General features: G+C 44.6%; 1 protein-coding gene across 11 annotated transcripts in view; it reads right to left on the bottom strand.

Annotated features, from left to right (window-relative positions):
- Positions 1 to 14,290, bottom strand: part of enah (ENAH actin regulator) — a 155,668-nt gene that overhangs the window by 53,758 nt on the left and 87,620 nt on the right. The gene's annotated exons all lie outside the window — the stretch shown is intronic.

Here is a 14,290-nt window from a genome sequence, read left to right as displayed (position 1 = left end):
TTACATGGCCCTTTCTCTCACACATTGCCTCCTTTCTCATCTCTCTCTACATCAATCTGTCCACAACCAGATGAAAAGGAGGGATTACAGCCAGACCACAACACCGACAGGCGTCCAGCGGCCTGACCATCCCTTCAGTCCAGTCCTCTTTTACCCATTTTAGGAGAAGAGAGAGGAGTCCGACGGAGGACGGCTGTATGTCTGTCTGTATGGGTTACTGGACATGACTGACCAATCACAGAGTGACCTCAGGTCACAGCCCAGAACTAAGGTCCGCTAGTGACCAAAACATTTACCAGCAGACTGCCTCTCTGACTTTATACATAGGGATGGTCAGGCATGTTAAAGCTGAGATCTGCATTAGGTGAAACAGCGCCCCTGGTTGACCCAGGTGCAGTTGTTATTGTTTTGTTTTTTAAACCGAGGTGATGAGCTTCATGGTAGAAAAGAAAATCGGGGTACATAGTCTGCTGTTCTATCATGTGTGCAATGATGTTCAGTGATGTTCAGTGATGTTCAATGATGTTCAGTGATGTTCAATGATGTTCGAGGGGGGAAATAGTGTTGTTTGAAGTAGCGTGGTGGTTTCCACGCTAAGGATTCCAGCTTTGAAGTTAGGGTTTAATGTTGGACCTAGACATGGGGAGAAGACGGTTGCTTTGGTGTGACTGGAGAAGGGTCACAGACCTCCATCAGACTTAACCCCTCATCAGTCACCTGACTGAAATGTATTACCAAACTTCACATGGCCTCACCAGACCACAATCACCGCTTTGGCTCCGATCGTAACCGATCGCTCCTTTGTCCTGGTGCACACACACACATTCCTTCCTGGCAAAGAGGAAGGGAAAACAAACACACCAATGCTGTTGCTGTCCTGTTCTGACAATGGTTCAATTCACAGCACCTGGGACTCGAGAAGCAGAATAGGTGAGGTCTGCCAAGGTGTGGTCTAGCTGGTTTCTATGTAAACCAAATCCCACATTAAAAAATGTCCAATACGACAATTTTTAACTTGCTATCAAATCATTTCTGGCTAACAATTAAGTTCCTTACTGCGATAGTTTTAAATTAAAATGGTCAAAGAGAAACAAAATAGCTTCTTAGCAAAGAGCAATTGCTCAAGCAAGATTTTTTTCTAGGACTGTCTGGGAGTGGTTCAAATGGGGAGGGGAAAACTGAAAACTAGCTGTTATTGGCAGAAAGGTGTGGAACTCTTTCTTATTGGTCTATTAACTAATTCACCGGGCAAGTCTACATCCAACCATAACAGGCAAACATTTCAGTCAGTCTTCAAAACAGCTCTTAAGCTAAAAGGGAATTATCATCATCATTATCATCATTTTCACAATTTCACAGTATTATTCCAACCTCAGTGTGGAAAAATATATAAAACACAGAAGAATCTCGTTTTTGACTGCAGTGGGCCTTTAAGCATTTCCACACAGACAGTCAGACAGCTCATAGTTAGATTATGCACTCATGTCTGTCAGCAGGCTACACCACCTTGTCATAGGCCTTATACAGAGCAAACCCTACATTTAACCCCCGACCTCCCTGACCCTGACCTCCAGCAGTTCATCCCTTCTCTGCCCAGTGGTCCAGTGGTCCAGTGTGTTATCTGACTGGGAGGGAAGGTGGCAACAGACATTTTAGAAAAGCCCACATGCCTGAGTCTCAGACAGTAGCAGCACGGTGAGCACACAGCTCCTGTGTCAGCGTCACACTAACCAGACTAGCGCCGACTGCCTGCCATGTGATTCCAAGGCACACATTTCACTCTGCTAAAATTAGACAAGCTACTGTAGAGACTCCAGGGATATACAGAGCCTTCAGGAAGTATTCATTACCTCTTGACTTATTTCACAGCCTGAATTCAAAATGGATTAAATATCGTTTTTCTTCTCTCCCATCTACAAACAATACCCCGTAATTAAAGTGAAAACATGTTTTTAGATATTTTAGCAAGTTTATTGAAAATGAAATACAGAAATATCTCAATCACACTAGTATTCACACTCCTGAGTAAATACTTTGTAGACTCTCCTTTGGAGCTGATTACAGAAAGAGTCTTTCTGGGTACGTCTCTAAGAGCTTTGCACACCTGGATTGTACATTACTTGCCCATTACTATTTTTAAAATGATTTAAGCTCTGTCAAGTTGATTGTTGATCATTGCTAGACATCCATTTTTAAGACTTACCATAGATTTGTAAGTCAAAACTAAATAGGCCACTCAGGAATATTTCATGTCATCTTGGTAAGCAACTCCAGTGTAGATTTGGCCTTGTGTTTTAGGTTATTGTGGAAAGCAGAGTGAACCAGGTTTTCCTATAGGATTTTGCCTGTGCTCAGCTCCATTTTGTTTATTTTTATCCTAAAAAAAACTCCCTTGTCCTTCCCGATGACAAGCATACCCATAACATGATGCAGCCACCACCATGCTTTAAAATATGAAGAGTGGTACTCAGTAATGTGTTGGCCCCAAACATAACGCTTTCTATTCAGGACAAAAAAAGCATTTTTTGCAGTATTAATTAAGTGCAAACAGGATGCATGTTTTGAAATATTTTTATTCTGTACAGGCTTCCTTCTTTTCACTCTGAAAAGTATTATGGCTTGGGGGTAGATGCCTCTTGGACCTAGACTTGGTGCTCTGGTACCGCTTGCCATGCGGTAGCAGAGAGAACAGTCTATGGGTGGCTGAAGTCTTTTAAAAAAAAAATAATAATAATTTAATTTTACCCCCTTTTCTCCCCAATTTCGTGGTATCCAATTGTTAGTATCTTGTCTTATCGCCACAATTCCCGTACGGGGCTTGGGAGAGACGAAGGTCGAAAGCCATGCGTCCTCTGAAACATAACCCAACCAAGCCGCACTGCTTCTTAACACAGCGTCCAACCCCACAGCATCCAACCCGGAAGCCAGCAGCACCAATGTGTCAGAGGAAACACCGTGCACCTGGCGACCTGATTAGCGTGCACTGCACCTGGCCCGCCACAGGAGTCGCTAGTGCCCGATGAGACAAGGATATCCCTACCGGCCAAAGCCTCCCTAACCACTTGTGTGTCGCCCCACAGACTTCCCGGTCACGGCCGGCTGCGACAGAGACTGGGCGCGAACCCAGAGTCTCTGGTGGCCCAGCTAGCATTGCGATGCAGTGCCCTAGACCATTGCCCCACCCGGGAGGCCCCTTGGCTGGAGTCTTTGACAATTTTTAGGGCCTTCCTCTGACACCGCCTGGTATAGAGGTCCTGGATGTCAGGAAGCTTGGCCCCAGTGATGTACTGGACAGTACATACTAAACTCTGTAGTGCCTTGTGGTCAAAGGCCAAGCAGTTGCCATACCAAGCACTGATGCAACCAATGCTCTCGATGGTGCAGCTGTAGAAACTTTTGAGGATCTGAGGACCCATGTCAAATCTTTTCAGTCTCCTGAGGGGAATAGGTGGTGTCATGCCCTCTTCACGACTGTCTTGGCGTGATTGGAACATTAGTTTGTTGGTGATGTGGACTCCAAGGAACTTGAAGCTCTCAACCTGCTCCACTACAGCTCCGTCGATGGGAATGGGGGCGTGCTCGGTCCTCCTTTTCCTGTAGTAGCTGTCTTGTCGTTGTCGGTGATCAGGCCTACCACTGTTGTGTCATCTGCAAACTTAATGGTGGTGTTGGAGTCGTGCCTGGCCGTGCAGTCATGAGTAAACAGGGAATACAGGAGGGGACTGAGCACGTACCCCTGAGGGGCCCCTGTGTTGAGGATCAGCGTGGTGGATGTGTTGTAGAGGTAGACCGATTAATCGGAACGGATGATTAATTAGGGCCGATTTCAAGATTTCATAACAATCGGTAATCTGTATTTTTGGACGCCGATTTGGCAGATTACATTTTTTTTTTTAACCTTTATTTAACTAGGCAAGTCAGTTAAGAACACATTCTTATTTTCAATGACGGGCTAGAAATGGTGGGTTAAGTGCCTTGTTCAGGGGCAGAACGACAGATTTTTACCTTGTCAGCTCGGGGATTCAATCTTGCAACCTTACAGTTAACTAGTCCAACGCTCTAACCACCCGCCTCTCATTGCACTCCACGAGGAGCCTGCCTGTTTCCGGATTCGACCATATTAATGACCTAAGGCTCGTATTTCTGTGTGTTATTATGTTATAATTAAGTCTATGATTTGATAGAGCAGTCTGACTGAGCGATGGTAGGCACCAGCAGGCTTGTAAGCATTCATTCAAACAGCACTTTCGTGCGTTTTGCCAGCAGCTCTTCGCAATGCTTCAAGCATTGAGCTGTTTATGACTTCAAGCCTATCAACTCCCGAGATGAGGCTGGTGTAACCAATGTGAAATGAATAGCTAGTTAGCGGGGTGCGCGCTAATAGCGCTTCAAAAGTCACTCGCTCTGAGACTTGGAGTGGTTGTTCCCCTTGCTCTGCATGGGTAACGCTGCTTCGAGGGTGGCTGTTGTCGATGTGTTACTGGTTCGAGCCCAGGTAGGAGCGAGGAGAGGGACAGAAGCTATTCTGTTACACTGGCAATACTAAAGTGCCTATAAGAACATCCAATAGTCAAAGGTATATGGAATACAAATCGTATAGAGAGAAATAGTCCTATAATTCCTATGATAACTACAACCTAAAACTTCTTACCTGGGAACATTGAAGACTCATGTTAAAAGGAACCATCAGCTTTCATATGTTCGGAGCAAGGAATTTAAACGTTTTTTACATGGCACATATTGCACTTTTACTTTCTTCAACACTTTTTTTTGCATTATTTAAACCAAATTGAACATGTTTCATTATATATTTGAGGCTAAATTGATTTTATTGATGTATTATATTAAGTTAAAATAAGCGTTCATTCAGTATTGCTGTAATTGTCATTATTACAAATAAAAAAATAGACTGATTAATCGGTATCGGCTTTTTTTGGTCCTCCAATAATCGGTATCGGTATTGAAAAATCATAATCGGTCAACCTCTAATGTGTTGTTACCTACCCTTACCACCTGGGGGCGGCTTGTCAGGAAGTCCAGGATCTAGTTGCAGAGGGAGGTGTTTAGTCCCAGTGTTTAGTCCCTTAGCTTATTGATGAGCTTTGAGGGCACTATGGTGTTGAACGCTGAGCTGTAGTCAATGAATAGCATTCTCACTCTGTTCCTTTTGTCCAGGTGGGAAAGGGCAGTGTGGAGTGCAATAGAAATTGCATCATCTGTGGATCTGTTGGGGCGGTATGCTGATTGGAGTGGGTCTAGGGTTTATGGGATAATGGTGTTGATGTGAGCCATGACCTGCCTTTCAAAGCACTTCATGGCTACAGACGTCAGAGCTACGGGTCGGTAGTAATTTAGGCAGGTTACTAATTAATGGCATTAGTGCAGCGTATGCAACAGAACAGACAGCAGCTGCATCTACATTCAGCCTGCATGACCAGAGACCCAAACACAGACCACAGCAGGCCTCAGTCAACCATGTCAATACTGGATTTAGCCAGCTGTGAAACAAATAATAAGTCTCATAAAAAGATTGACTAGTGACTCCATTCCTCTCTTGTCCGGTGATGATCACCCAGTCTGGGAGTGAATGATGTTGAGTCACATGTGTCATTGAAGGCTTATCATGTCTAAAAGGGACACCTATTAGAATAGAAGTATCATCACCTAGGATGATAAGAATATACTGTAGAAAACACTGGGGTGTTAAAACCTCTGGTAGTCATTGCTTCTGGGTGCAGTTCTTTGTACGACCAACAGGGGGTAGAGAAGAGCAGAAAATCAGATCCATATCTCAACCACAGTCTTCAAACAAAGTTGCTCACACACAGGGTTGCTGTACCTCAGCTGTAACCTGTTCCAGCCCTCAGTGGTCGCTGTAGCCCCATCTAGTCAGTCCCAGCCCCGTGCTGGAGTATGCTGCTGTAAACAGCTTACTCAACACAATGGAACTTTGACTGAGGCAGGGCCAATTAAAGTGTCCAATCGGGCTTCGCCTCCCCTCTGTCCGCCTGGTAGGGCTTTGTTAAGGCCAGGCTAACACGCTCTGTATCCCAAAGCCTAGCCCGGGGGAGGCCTGATGAGGCAAAAGGTTCTTGGTTAAGACAGCTCACATTACAAACATTGTTGCAAACAGACAGACAGGGGAAATGGAGGAGGCAGAAATATCCCCACTCTCTCACACACATTGAGGATATCCTTATAGACCGTCAAAGTTCCAGCAGCCCCCAGGGTCTCCTCCTGTCAGCAGCAGGCTGCACCAGGCTCTGATAGTGTGATAACACCCACACCACTGGAGAATGCCTCATTAAAACAATTTCCATAACCAAGCACATCCCTATCAGCTTATTATCACAGGCTATTAGAGAGCAGTGAGAACCAAGCATCCAGCCTCATAGAGAGATAAGGGCTAGAAGTCAATGGGGTAAACAGGAAATGGTCTAGGCAGGAACAAAGAGATGAAGGACAGGGAGAGAGGCAGAAGGGCATAATGTTATCAGCAGCTAGGCTATTCAATGTTCAGAGTTCCCTTATCAACTGTGTTAAACCTGGATTAATTCATACACAGTTGGGTCAAACCATCTTCTGACCAGTCAGTCTTGTTCCAAACACCTTGACAAGGACACTGAAATAGAGTGACTGCACTCAGAGCGGTGGCTGCTGCAATACGTTCATGACAGTGACTCTGAACTGAAAACACACTTTGAAACACACTCTGCAACCATCCTACCAAGCCTGCTCTGCAACCATCCTACCAAGCCTGCTCTGCAACCATCCTACCAAGCCTGCTCTGCAACCATCCTACCCAGCCTGCTCTGCAACCATCCTACCAAGCCTGCTCTGCAACCATCCTACCCAGCCTGCTCTGCAACCATCCTACCAAGCCTGCTCTGCAACCATCCTACCCAGCCTGCTCTGCAACCATCCTACCCAGCCTGCTCTGCAACCATCCTACCAAGCCTGCTCTGCAACCATCCTACCAAGCCTGCTCTGCAACCATCCTACCAAGCCTGCTCTGCAACCATCCTACCAAGCCTGCTCTGCAACCATCCTACCAAGCCTGCTCTGCAACCATCCAACCAAGCCTGCTCTGCAACCATCCTACCCAGCCTGCTCTGCAACCATCCTACCAAGCCTGCTCTGCAACCATCCTACCAAGCCTGCTCTGCAACCATCCTACCAAGCCTGCTCTGCAACCATCCTACCCAAGCCTGCTCTGCAACCATCCTACCAAGCCTGCTCTGCAACCATCCTACCAAGCCTGCTCTGCAACCATCCTACCCAAGCCTGCTCTGCAACCATCCTACCAAGCCTGCTCTGCAACCATCCTACCAAGCCTGCTCTGCAACCATCCTACCAAGCCTGCTCTGCAACCATCCTACCAAGCCTGCTCTGCAACCATCCTACCAAGCCTGCTCTGCAACCATCCTACCAAGCCTGCTCTGCAACCATCCTACCAAGCCTGCTCTGCAACCATCCTACCAAGCCTGCTCTGCAACCATCCTACCAAGCCTGCTCTGCAACCATATTACCAAGCCTGCTCTGCAACCATCCTACCAAGCCTGCTCTGCAACCATATTACCAAGCCTCTCTACAACAAAAACACACATCCCTCCCTCTGTCCAAAACAGCCAGCCCTCATTGAGAAATAGCACCAAATCCATTGTGTGGATATTACTCAGGATAGTCCACAAATTAAGCTAAGGGAGTGCAGACAAGCAGCATAATCTCAGTTTGTTCTAAGGCCTCTCTGTCTGAGGTCACTCTATGGGCTTGGCGCAGCACAGACTGCTGGAAATGGAAATGGAAGATAATGGTTTCCAACTCAGCAACTTAAGTGGAAACTTTAGAGGGAAGAAACTACACCCGATTCAAGGTTGCCACGTTCACGTCTGTTAACTTCGATCACGGCAGCTGAGGTGAAAGTCTCAGCGGGAGCCAAGGACCTTAGGTGAAACTCGCATTTTATTCCAGTTCATTTTACATCTGATTCACAAGGACCTTGATTATATGATCATAAAAGCATGTCCAAAGCACAATACCTCAGATAACCCTTTATGGGTAGTAGACTACCACACGTTACACTATAGCTCAGCCAACCCGTTAAGGTACATAGACTAACAAGGCTCAAGATTCAAGGCCTGGTTATTCATATTAAATTTGATATATAAATATAAATATGAAACTCATAACGGTAGAGTCTTCCTCAATGGGCTTGACACCTTGTCCGGCTGCCCGATAAACCTGCCCGCTCAACCCCATCCCCTTATCCAGACCATCTTTGGAGACCTTCTCCCATTCCGGACCATTGGCTGCGTGCACTCTGACTTCAAAATAGCCAGATTTGCTCCCCTCCTCAAGAAACCAGGCTAATGTCGAGAGCCATGCGTCCTCCGAAACATGACCCACCAAGCCGCGACTGCTTCTTGACATACTGCTCGCTTAACCTGGAAGCCAGCAGCACCAATGTGTCGGAGTAGACCCCGTAAAACTGGCGACCACGTCAGCATGCACGCACCCGGCTTGTCACAGGAGTCGCTAAATGGGACAAGGACATCCCGGCCGTCCAAACCCTCGCCTAACCCAGACGATGCTGGGCCAAATGTGTCTCCCGGTTGAGGCCGGCTGCGAAAGTCCGGGATCGAACACGGATCTGTAGTGACGCCTCAAGCCCTGCAGTGCCTTAGACCGCTGAGCCACACTGGAGGCCCTATAGCATGCATTCTCTGACCAACTCTCTCATCTCTTTCAGAACCATCTTCTTAACTATAACCAATCAGGCTTCAAGATGGGTCACTCAACCGAGACTCCTCTCCTCTGTCACAGAGGCTGTCCTTGATCTATTTGCTGCTTTCGACACCGTGAACCATTAGATCCTCCTCTCCACCCTCTAAGGGCAGGATGTCTCAGGCTCTGTACACTCTCCAGGTGACGTGGAGAGGATCTACAGTACCAGTCAAAAGTTTGGACACACCTACTCATTCAAGGGTTTTTCTTAATTTTTACTATTTTCAAGATTGTACCATAATAGTGAAGACATGGAATCAGCAGTCCCGTTTTGTGAGCACAAAACCATGCAATCTCCACAGACAAACATTGGCGTTAGAATGGCTTTCCACTTCACAATAACAGCACTTACAATTGACCGGGGCAGCTCTAGCAGGGCAGAAATATGAAGAACTGACTTGTTGGAAAGGTGGCATCCTATGACAGTGTCACGTCAAAAGTCACTGAGCTCTTCAGTAAGGCCATTCTACTGCCAATGTTTGTCTGTGGAGATGGCATGGTTTTGTGCTTGATTTGATACACCTGTCAACAACAGCTGTGGCTGAAATAGCCAACTCCACCCATTTGATGGGGTGTCCAAATATTTTTGTATATATAGTATAGCTTACTTAGTCGTCCAATTCTTATTTATCGTGCGTTTATGTTCTACTTTATTTTATAGTACTACTGATATTGATTAATGCATTGTTGGGACAGAACTTGCAAGAAAGGCATTTCACTTTACTTGTTAGAGCCGGGACGCAATATTTTTTCCATGGCCAAAACAAAAACACCAAGTAGACTAAACTCTTTGGTACTTTAAAAAGCTACTGTACGTAAAATACTGCATTCTATAGCTTGGAAAATACATGTGACTCTGGATGACAACATAATTATGCTTGTTTCCAACATTTGGGCTGTTTTCCTAAAGAAGTTCAATCCACTTCGTGTTTTCTTTCCTTGCCACAACAGTGGTATTGGTATCGTCCCGGCTCTAGTACTTGTGCACGTGACAAAACTTGAAACATACCAGAGTTCCCCTATCACACACACACTGACCACTATCAGCCAAGACATACATCACAAGACATACATCAGAACGACTAATTACATCAAATTTTACAAGAGCAGGTCCTCACTTAACATATGACCTCACTCTACTGAGGACAAAATAGTTATTCTGCCAAACCAATGTAAACAGTGGTTCAAAGAGAAATATACGCAAATGTAATTTTTTCAGCTTAGCGAAGCAAAAAAAAAAAATCAGCAAAGTCAGGTAAAACTTTGATGAGTCATCTGTGTGGACTTTAAACACTCAAACATTAAAGTGCCTTTGGAAAATGTCTGGCCAAGTACTGCAGTTTTAGTGTTATGCTCAAGTGTGATATGAATGATAAACAGTGTTTGATAACACACAAATAGAGGGTTCCGGCATCTCTCTGACTCTTGGGTCCTGCTCAAATACCTAGTCACGTTCACCCGTTCCACTATATACAGGTTGAAAATGGCAGATTGTCAGTGATAAACGCCTAAATGTTTAACCCAGTTGCTGTACAGTAACATGCTATACATGACATTAGAGCCAATGTTCACTCAAATCTTTCTCGGCATTGAGCAAATTGTAGGTCTGCTGCGTGCAAACTTCAATGTTGTGAACATTCTGTGCAACTTCCAACGTGCGTTTACTGTGAACACGGAAGCTGTACCTGTTTAAGTTACAGTTTTAACAGTGGCCAATAGGCTACTGTGGCTAGTTGATCATATTGTAGGCCTATCAGAGTGGCCTACCATAAAAAACAATGGAGAAAATACATCCCATTACATTGTAACATGGAAATAGCTGTTCTATCATTCAGCCTACAGTATCAGCCAATGTGTGGTGTTCAATGTAGGCCTACATTCCATGAGACTTTTGGAAAAAATTCAATAAAATCATGAAGGGCTTGACATTCATCTGTTAATCCACTTGTCCTTCAGAGAAGGAGGTGACTGAAAATTGTGCTGTGTTTGATGCAAGAAACCACTTTACAAAAAAATATGCATTATTCCCATATCATTATTACAGAGAATCAGAAAAAAATATGCTACCCTCTGCCTATTGGCTTCTTAGCTTATACAAGACTGTCTCAAAATACAACACTACCCCATTAAGAAGGAAAAAAAACTCTTTACCTGACTCTTTTCATAGATGTCGAGAAAGGTACACGTTATGTGCTCTTGTAGGAAGCAATCCCTCCCCAATTGCTGACTACACATTATCTATAAATGGGCTAATTTCTCAGTAACTAGCAAAGGATATGAACAAAATGTGCACACGCGGCTACATGCAGCTCTCGCTTTGATCTCAAAACAAGCACATCTCCTCACGACCGCTCATGCTGTAAGCACAGTCCAGATCAAAGTAAATGACACAGATCCATATATGGCAATGGTCAATTTGCACATAGGCCTACTGCAGCTCTGATGAGTTATAACGCACCGGTCTGTGTAGATTACAGGCTGAGTCATGCGTGCAATATATTCTTACTTTGAGGCGTTCTACAACAAAATGTCTTGCATGTTTATTTTTTTTAGCATGTTGCATTGAAATCTTCACATCCTTTTGGAGAGATTGGAAACTCATATTGGTCTACACGGACAAGTTCTGGCCTGGTTTAGATCTTATCTATCGGAAAGATATCAGTTTGTCTCTGTGGATGGTTTGTCCTCTGACAAATCAACTGTAAATTTCGGTGTTCCTCAAGCTTCCGTTTTAGGACCACTATTGTTTTCACTATATATTTGACATCTTGGTGATGTCATTCGAAAACATAATGTTAACTTTCATTGCTATGCGGATGACACACAGCTGTACATTTCTATGAAACATGGTGAAGCCTCAAAATTGCCATCGCTGGAAGCCTGTGTTTGAGACATAAGGAAGTGGATGGCTGCAAATGTTCTACTTTTAAACTCGGACAAAACAGAGATGCTTGTTCTAGGTCCCAAGAAACAAAAAGATTGTCTGTTGAATCTGACAATTAATATTGATGGTTGTACAGTCGTCTCAAATAAAACTGGGAAGGACCTCAGCGTTACTCTGGACCCTGATCTCTCTTTTGACGAACATATCAAGACTGTTTCAAGGACAGCTTTTTTCCATCTACACAACATTGCAAAAAGTAGAACCTTTCTGACCAAAAATGATGCAGAAAAATGTATCCAAGCTTTTGTTACTTCTAGGTTAGACTACTGCAATGCTCTACTTTCCGGCCACCCGGATAAAGCACTAAATTAACTTCAGTTAGTGCTAAATACAGCTGCTAGAATCTTGACTAGAACTATTTTTAAAAATCATATTACTCCAGTGCTAGCCTCTCTACACTGGCTTCCTGCTAAGGCAAGGGCTGATTTCAAGGTTGTACTGCTAACAAAGCATTACATGGGCTTGCTCCTACCTATCTTTCCGATTTGGTCCTGCCGTACATACCTACACGTACGCTACGGTCACATGACGCAGGCCTGTCCCTAGAATTTCTAAGCAAACAGCTGGAGGCAGGGCTTTCTCCTATAGAGCTCCATTTATGCATCCCAAATGCAAATTAATTACTTAAAAATCATACAATGTGATTTTCTGGATTTTTGTATTAGATTCCGTCTCTCACAGTTGAAGTGTACCTATGATATAAATTACAGACCTCTACATGCTTTGTAAGTGGGGAAAACCTGCAAAATCGGCAGTGTATCAAATACTTGTTCTCCCCACTGTATATCTGGAGTATTTCTCCTGTCTTATCCGGTGTCCTGTGTGAATTTAAGTATTCTCTATCTCTCTCTCTCACTCTGAGGACCTGAGCCCTAGGACCATGCCTCAGGACTACCTGGCCTGATGACTCCTTGCTGTCCCCAGTCCACCTGGCCGTGCTGCTGCTCCTGCGGCTATGGAACCCTGACCTGTTCACCGGACGTGCTACCTGTCCCAGACCTGCTGTTTTCAACTCTCTAGAGACAGCAGGAGCGGTAGAGATACTCTGAATGATTGGTCATGAAAAGCCAACTGACATTTACTCCTGAGGTGCTGACCTGTTTCACCCTCGACAACCACTGTGATTATTATTATTTGACCCTGCTGGTCATCTATGAACATTTGAACATCTTGGCCATGTTCTGTTATAATCTCCACCCGGCACAGCCAGAAGAGGATTTGCCACCGCTCATAGCCTGGTTCCTCTAGGTTCCTTCCTAGGTTCTGGCCTTTCTAGGGAGTTTTTCCTAGCCACCGTGCTTGCTGTTTGGGGTTTTAGGCTGGGTTTCTGTACAGCACTTTGAGATATCAGCAGATGTAAGAAGGGCTTTATAAATACATTTGATTTGAAAGTGGCCAATATTGCGTTAATTCGATCACACTTTTTAACTGACAGACGTTATAAAGTTGAGCACCACGCGACAAGATGCCCCCCATCCCTCCCACTGATTGAGCTACTTTTGCACATAGTTGTTGACCAAGTGGGAAATGCTGTAAATCGAGAGGAGTTGATGTGTTCTGAAAGAAGAGACGTTGAGCATTATAATTAATACTGCATTGATGTCATACAAGCAAACCACACATCCATGAGTCCAAATGTGCACTTCACATTTCTATATTTGAAAACTCACGTCATTTGTTATCAACGTTTATGTTTGATCCACAGTTACAGGGATGACACGTATAATACCCTGGGTTTTCCTAAACAGAATGAGTGTTTGTCGTGTTGGGAAGAAAATGAGCCGAGCAACACACACTTGAAGGCACTCATGACTCCATTCTATGTGCACCAAAATTACATTTGGTTTGTCTGAAGTGCCTTTCGAAAGCCTAACACGGCAAGATAATCTAACTTAGCTAGCCATGTTGGCAATAGAATAGGCTTTCAAATGAAGCCCACCTGACCCAGATTTATAACGGAACGTTTATGGATTGCGTAGACAGCATTTGAGTGAGGGAGGGGAGACGTGACCTCTCTGTAATCATTTATTCTGATCTTGCACCTACTCCAAAATGTCAATGAATATTCTTATTATGTTACTGAATGTATCCAGTATTTGCAGATTTCGTCATTGACAAACGCTGTGAAAAGCACAGTGAACTTAAAAAGGCACATGAAATCAACGGTTTAGTGTTTGGATTCAGTCTTATGCCAGATGAACTGTTTTGTCCTCACCGTCGGCCTGATCATTTCCCCATGAACTCCAAAGTGTTCTTTCATTTGCTACCATGGTCATGCATATGCTTTTTATACTTCTTCTGTTAGAATCATTTCAATTTGGCCCCGTCCATATAGGCCACTTTCCACAAGCGTAAGGGGTTAAGCAGTCTGAGCAAAGCCCTCCTAGCCTAACCCATACCCATCTCCTAGATCAGCCATAAGGTTTGCATGCCTGCCTACTTACCATGCAGGACACCTCTCACTCCAACCACTGCAGTGAGTGAGGCAACAGGATGGCAACAGGCAAGACCACCTCTCATTTGTTAAAACCCAACAAACAGCTGATTGGATGACTCAGGTCT

This window comes from Oncorhynchus mykiss, chromosome 4, assembly GCF_057628025.1.
Source record: "Oncorhynchus mykiss isolate SJ-2025 chromosome 4, ASM5762802v1, whole genome shotgun sequence".
Taxonomy (NCBI): Eukaryota; Metazoa; Chordata; class Actinopteri; order Salmoniformes; family Salmonidae; genus Oncorhynchus; species Oncorhynchus mykiss.
Note: the sequence above shows the minus strand (reverse complement) of the source record. Positions and strands in the feature narration are given on the sequence as shown.